The 7,040-nt window shown below is 43.9% G+C and overlaps 1 pseudogene; it reads left to right on the plus strand.

Moving 5' to 3' along the window:
• The first annotated feature begins 2,859 nt into the window (after window positions 1-2,859).
• LOC114692970 lies at window positions 2,860-3,347 on the plus strand (annotated as a pseudogene).
• Window positions 3,348-7,040: the final 3,693 nt, after the last annotated feature.

Below are 7,040 nucleotides of genomic sequence, written 5' to 3' on the forward strand. Positions count from 1 at the left end.
GCTATGGACCTACATATTCGGAGTCTATATTTCACAAGCTCCGTTGGTGAGCGTGTACCCATTCATGACTGAAGTCCAGTGGACCTGGTGGTGAAGCTCTGTGTGTGGCTCTAGCTCCTGACGAAGCTGCTGAGACAGAGGGATTTAAAGTTCAAGGTAGAGAGTGGACTGGGAATATAGCTCAAAGATAGAATACTCGCCTAGTACATGTGAGGCCCCAGGCTCAATCCCCTGTCTAGGAAATAAAATGCGACTGGAGTCCAAATCAAGTGTCTCTTTCTTTGTGACCTTCGTCGTATTTCTTTACCTCTTTGATCCACCAAAGCTTCCTTTACAAGTGAGTGAGAATCAACTAATATGTGACAGTCCTTAATGTTGTGCCACACCCACAGTAGGCACTCTGTCCATGTCAGCAATGCTGATGATCACAATGGCGGGATTTCAGGTTGGCCAAAGCGCCCCAGGTCCTAGCACAAGTAGTAAAGCCATCCTGCTTCAATCAGGATAGCCAGGGTTTCCCAGTTTAAGCAGAAACATAGTATGTAAATGTGGAACCTCAAACGAGGGGAGGGCCTTTAAGTTTCTGTTGGCCATCTCACATGTATATAGTATATGGTAAAAACTGGGAGAGCTAGGAGCTTGGATTTCTGCTGGCCTGGAGGCTAGGTTTAGTTGCTTGAAAACTCCACAGCTATTCCTGCCTCCGGGGAACGTCTGTGCCCCCCTCCCCGCTTCTGTCCCTCAGCTAGGTCTCCAATGCTGACTCTGGGATTCTCTTGGACTCTCTCATAAAAAGGCCTGATGGGCAGGCAGAGGAAGATCTGGGGTTTGGCTGGGGAAAAAATGAGTAATTCAAAGCAGCCTGCTTAGTAAACGCTGCGAGAGAAATCAAAGTCGACGCTGGCTCCTGTCTCTGGGGACTCTGAAGTGATGAGCCTGAATTACCGTGTCACTGAGCAGAGTTGGGCAAGCCAAAACTCAGAATCTGCTGGCAAGGAAAAAAGAAGGAAGAAAAAAAAATGACAGGGAGGGGCGGACCAGAGGAGGAGGGAGTAAAATGAGAGGGGGAGGGGAAAACAAGCGTCACTTAAGAGCAGGGGTGGCAGGAGAGAGGAGCTCCAGCATTCAAAACGCAATCTACAGTTAAGTATGTTTATGGCTTTTCTGTCCCCCAGAGTCAATCCCTGACCTGACCTGTTGTTTTACCAAGGCCGAGTGGGTGACAGGCTTCTTCCCAGAAGCTGAAGATACTCTGGCTGGTCCTTCTCTCCCAAGTCAAGTGCCTTTCCCCGGTAATGGACTGCCTTTCCGTGAGGTATGTGTTGCTAATCTGGGGACATATCTTGTTTTTTTAAATTACGATAATCTCAGCTTTGTGGGGAGGGAGATCTTAATTTTTTTTTTCAGATAAAAGGTCAAATTTCCTTTACCTGACTAGCCAGTATAATGTTAGGGTATCATTGGACAATAGTAGTTAATTTGTGGATGATTAAATTATATACAAGTTACATCAGGTAGAGTTCTCTGACTTTTACTCCGTGGTGAGTGATATTTTGACCTCCTAGGAGTAGGAAGAATGAAGACAGTCTGATTCAGTGTTGTGCTCACTTTCGATCAATGCTCAATACGTTCAAAGTTCAAAGGATTAATGTCCTCAAAAGGGTGTTAAGTGTCCCGCAAATCTTCAGTCATTGCAACTGCCTCTCCAGGTCCAAGTCAGTGACTCTGGTATGTCTGAGCTTCAACAAGACCTTCTTCCTGATTCCTCAGACCAGGCTTTCAGCCAGATGCTTTTTGATCTCAAGTCTTGTACTAAAACCTTCAAGTCCAAAACACCTAGGAAGGGGCAAGTTTTATACAGAAGGACGTTGAAGAAAAAAATTAATCTGTCAATTTTTTGTGACAATTTATGCTTATTTGTGTAAGCGTCTTATAAAATACAGAATGTCAAAATTCCTTGTTGTTGATTTTAATAGAAAATTTGTACATGACAGCTTGTTACTCTAATAGCTGATTAACAGTTAATCTTGTCTTAAGCATCGGGAAAACAGGAAAAAAATTATATACCATAAAGTGTTCAAAATTTCTTTTTCTTACTTTTCCCTACTTAGATGGGTAGGGGGATGGTACCACATCCTAATCATAAGTCCTGAGTTGGTTGGGACCTCATTGTGTTTTCTAAACTGAACATCTGTCCTGGAGCTGAGGGGAGTGATGGTGGTGTGGGTGAATTGGGGTAGGGTGGGGTCGGAAAGGTCCGGAGCACACACTTCACTATGTGCCTTGTTTAAGGAGCTATCGGTTGATAAAGAAGCATGCCATTTGTGCGCTTGCTGTTGATCATGACGTTGATTTCATGAGCAGTGAATGGGTGATAGCTTGGAAAGAATGCGTGTCATGCCTGGCAAAAACTGGCCGAGTTCACACTGCTGTGAGTTGTGAACTGTTTATAGCATAGTCTCCTCTTGAATGAGCCCTCTTTGGATTAAGAATCAGGCTTTTCTGAGCTTAGAGCAAATAAAGGCAATAGGCAAGGAAGAACGCTTAGAAAGGCTATTTGTAGACCACCAAGGAATATGAAATGCTGCAAAGTGCTTCCTGCTTTATATTTCTCTCCCCCCCCCCCCTTTTGTGCATAGCTGCTTCCCTTTTGCCCAATGTAAAAGAACGCAGTAAGTGGAGAATGCAAAGTGCTCCTGTGTGTCCTGGACAGGAGGTGCCTCTGCACCTCCCTGCTTTCATTTGCATCCCGTGCTGGTGACTTAGCTGATGTCCCCTTGCCTTCTTCTTCACAGCTTCCACCCTGGCCAGGCTTCCAAATCTAACCTGTGAAGCCAGGTAAGAAACATCCCCAGAAAAATGACGGAAGAACCCATAAAAAGAGAACCTGGGATCCCCAAAGTCTCCCACACGCCCGTGATAATGGAGAAAAGCCCCAAGAGTGAAGTTGTGGTCACCAAGGTCCCCTTGGTCAGTGAGGTGCAGCTGACAGCCGCCACAGGGGGTGCCGAACTCTCCTGCTACCGCTGCATCATCCCCTTTGCTGTGGTGGTCTTCATCACCGGGGGATCGTGGTCACCGCTGTGGCTTACAGCTTCAATTCTCATGGTTCCATCATCTCCATCTTCGCCTGGTCCTTCTGTCCTCTGGACTTCTTTTATTAGCCCTCAGCGCCTTGTGCTGGAAGGTGAGACAAAAAAATAAGAAAGTCAAGAGACGCGAGAGTCAGACCGCTCTTGTGGTAAATCAGAGAAGCTTGTTTGCTTAAGACGGAGTGAGACCAAATGGGAAATTTCACCCTAACACTCGGCTCCCACTTGCTGAGTTCGTTCATAGGGAACCAGCCCAGGAGGAATGGGCTCAGCTTTGAAATGGACTACCAAGATGGAACTGGGGCATAGAGAAGATTGAACATGAGGGGTCAAGACAGTTCCCCTTTGTGGGGAATAACATCTTTAACGACAAACTTAACCCTAAGGGCTATTTCTAAGACAAAAGAAATCAGCTTTCTTTTTACCTTATGCATTTGGGAACATGGGATATGCACAACACTAAATAGCATTTGGTTCACGTTCAAGAATAACCAAGGGATGATGGGCAAATAACAAGAACCCTGGTGTACCGGGTCCGTAAAAGAAATAGCCCATGCTCCGCAAAGTGGTGTTATAAGGACGTTCCGCCAAAGGCCTGCACTGACCTGGCATTCCTGTGTACCTATAAGGTTCTGTTATATTTTTTTTCCACTAAGTTGATTCTCTCGCCTCCCTTTTGAAAAGGTTTTCACTTTGAGTAACTCATCACTAGTGGTACTTTATCTTGAAGAGTAGACTAATTTTTTATATATATATTTTAACAATGTACAATTTTAGATGATTGTAATGATATATCAGAAGAAAACAGAAAAGTAGGAGACAACACAAATGGCATGGGGGGGTAAATTAATACTGAAATAATCCAACATAGCACCTTTGAATGATGGTTTTTATACAAAAGTTTCATGTGTATTTCACTCAAAATAATAAATACTCATGGCTGCTGAAACTTCTTAAGTGGTTGTTTCTGCTGTCCTTTTTCTTTTAAGATTTATTTTTTTTGAATTATGTGTATGCATGTGAGTCTGTGTTGGGGTCTGTGCAGCCAGTGCTGGTGCCGTTGGAGTTGAGAGGAGAGGAAGGCGTCTGATCTCTGAGAGCTTGAGTTCCAGGTGGCTGTGAGCTGCCTCACATGGGTGCTGGGAACAGAACTTGGGTCCCCTGCATGCTCTTAACCCCCATGTCATCTCTCTAGCCCCTGTCATTGTTTTTATGGCTATTCCAAATTTTCCATCTCCCTCAGCTCGTTTGCAAAGTATCAGTTGTGTGTTTCTCAGCTGGAGATGGCATTTCTTCTTCTCCTGGAAGATTGTTATTTTCATCTTATGGTGCAATGTGCTCAGTAACATTGATATTGTTCTAAAGGGATTCTAAAAATTCCATTAGGAAATCAGTGTCTGGGGTCAGAAATTTATCCATGTTCTATTACATGTGCATTATACTTTTTGTTAATGTAAATCATAAATTAATGCAGATTGCATATTTAGTTGGTCATAATACTACACAAATAAGGTTAGTGTTATCATTTTTCTGTGGTTCTGAGTTAGCCCATATGTAATCCCACAGTCCCATTCCTCACTCGACCAGAGTGAGAAGATAGTTCAACATGAGGCCTTAAATTTTGCAGGCTGGGGTGGGGGGACCTGGCAAGCCACATTCCTTGGAAGGGATTCTATTGGGGAACTTCATTACGTCTGCCAGGAGCCACCTGACATTGGCTACATCCCAGCCCTTGCTTGCTCTTGTATCTAGAAAACACCTTATGGTTTCTCACAACTAATTGCAACTAATTCCAGGGCTCATTGTAGAGAGGTTATTGCTGTGACTTGATATGTTTTGTTGTTGTTGTTGTTGTTGTTCTAAATCAAAGACAGTCAAGGTTCAACATTGCCTCACAAAGAAATTTCCCAGGGAAAGTTCAAGCTTTTCCAGGCTGCTCTAGATACATCTCATCTTTCACTCTCAATCCAATAACCCTCCCTATGAGTTCAGCCAAGACTAGACTCCACCACCCTGCATTAGGCTCTGGTTTTCCTACCTCCGTGTCTGTCCAGACTTTTCTCTCCCTTATAATGATAATACCATTCTTCCCCATCCTTCTCTCCATCTCAGGCTACCCAAATCCTGCTTCTCACCAGAGCTCTGGCTCCAAAGCCACCTCCTCCTGGTAGCCTCATTCTATGTGAACACAACTGCTCTTTCATCAGCCGTTACTTCTTATTGTTTCAGTTTTTAATCACATGGGTGATATAGACATTTATTTGTCCCTTCCAAACCTTAGATAGATCTTTAGGAATGTTTGCTGTTTCCAGTGTGCTGGCTGCTACATTATCTTTCACAGAAACTGAACATATACTCAAATGAGGTGTTAAATGAACTCAAGAAGGAAAAGTAGGTGGTTTATCCAGAATTACAGCCTATTCTTAAATCTTGAAAGAAAATATTTTGAACTGCAGCTTCCCCAAGAGTAAGTCACCCCACATTCCCAGCTCCACAGTAAACACAGAAATGGCCCACTGTTCTTCAGCTGAGCTTCCAGCCCTTCAAAATTGATTGAAAAGCAAATGCATGAATTATTTCTGGCCAGCAGGGGGCCACATACTGCTACCAGAGTCCCCAAAGAAATCCTATGGGAAGCCTTAACTATGTGATTAAATAGAATAGTATCTACAGATAGCAATATGGTTCCTAGATGAAAGGAACTGGAGAAGATTCTCCAAGTAGCCCATTTCTATCCACTTCTGTAAATTTTTTTGGTCAATGGAGGTTCTCCTAGTATGTGGAGACCTTGCTTTCTGGAGAGTCAACAGGCCTCATAAAGGGTATGCATTCCTGCAAAGCTGTAAGGCACTGAAGTAGTCCCAATATACTGTGAACCACAGCTCCAGCAAGGGAAATAAACAAGGCTTGAATTATATTCACAATGGCAACATGCTTGCTCAAATAGTGTCTATCTTTACACACAGTTCTAGCATACACAGGCAAGCAGGTGCTAAGTATGCCCACATACGTTTTGCAAACTGGAATGGAAGTGTGTCTATATGCAGGGTCTCACTCTGTAGACCAGGCTGCCTGAAAGGTCTGGCAATCCTGGCAATCCTCCTGTCTCAGTCTCAGGAGTACTGGAATTACAGGAGGGAGAGGAATGGAAGAATGACAAGATACAGAAGTAAGGAGGGGGGGTAGGGAGGGAGAGAGAGAATAAATCAATGAATAGATGAGCAGATAGAAAAATCTTCCTCACTGTTCCTCTCCTACTGGCCTGTCAGTCATTCAAGCCAATTTCGTCCATATCCCTCTGCAGATAAGAAGACTATGGTAGAAATCTGCAGAGAAGTAAGGAGTGCATATTTTCATTCTTGTGTTTTGAATTCCAAGAGCCCAAATCCCAGTGTTATGGTGTACATGAGGAATTATCATTACTCCGTACTCTTATTTCTTGCCCTATGTTGACCAGATCCAAGCCTCACAGCTTCCTCAGTCAACAGACCGTACCTCAGCATGCTGTGAGACTAGGAGACCACTCTGCTCGGCAAACTCAGCCGATGTAAGTGACTTGTTTAACCAGGAACTCACAGCCAAGGAAGCCTAGCCCTGGGATGAATGAGTTGAGGGCACAACATTGCGGTTTTGAGATACGAAAATACAAATGCCATAGCCTGCGGGCCTTGTAAACACAGAAATGTATTTGTTCTAATTTTTGAGTCTTCTGAATCTGAGCACGAAGTAGTGACAGAATGTCTGTCTGATAAAAGCCTTCTCTCTTAAGTCCATAGGCAGGTCTCTCACCATGCACCCTCAGAGGAGATGACCAAAGAAATCCTAAAGGACCACTATCTCATCCAAGAGGATTGATCCCCAAGATCCATCATCTTGCAAGGACCCCTGTGTCTAAATGCTATCACACTGGGATTTGAGTTTCACATATAAATTTGGGGAGTATACAAA

This window comes from Peromyscus leucopus, unplaced genomic scaffold (genome assembly GCF_004664715.2).
Source record: "Peromyscus leucopus breed LL Stock unplaced genomic scaffold, UCI_PerLeu_2.1 scaffold_212, whole genome shotgun sequence".
Taxonomy (NCBI): domain Eukaryota; kingdom Metazoa; phylum Chordata; class Mammalia; order Rodentia; family Cricetidae; genus Peromyscus; species Peromyscus leucopus.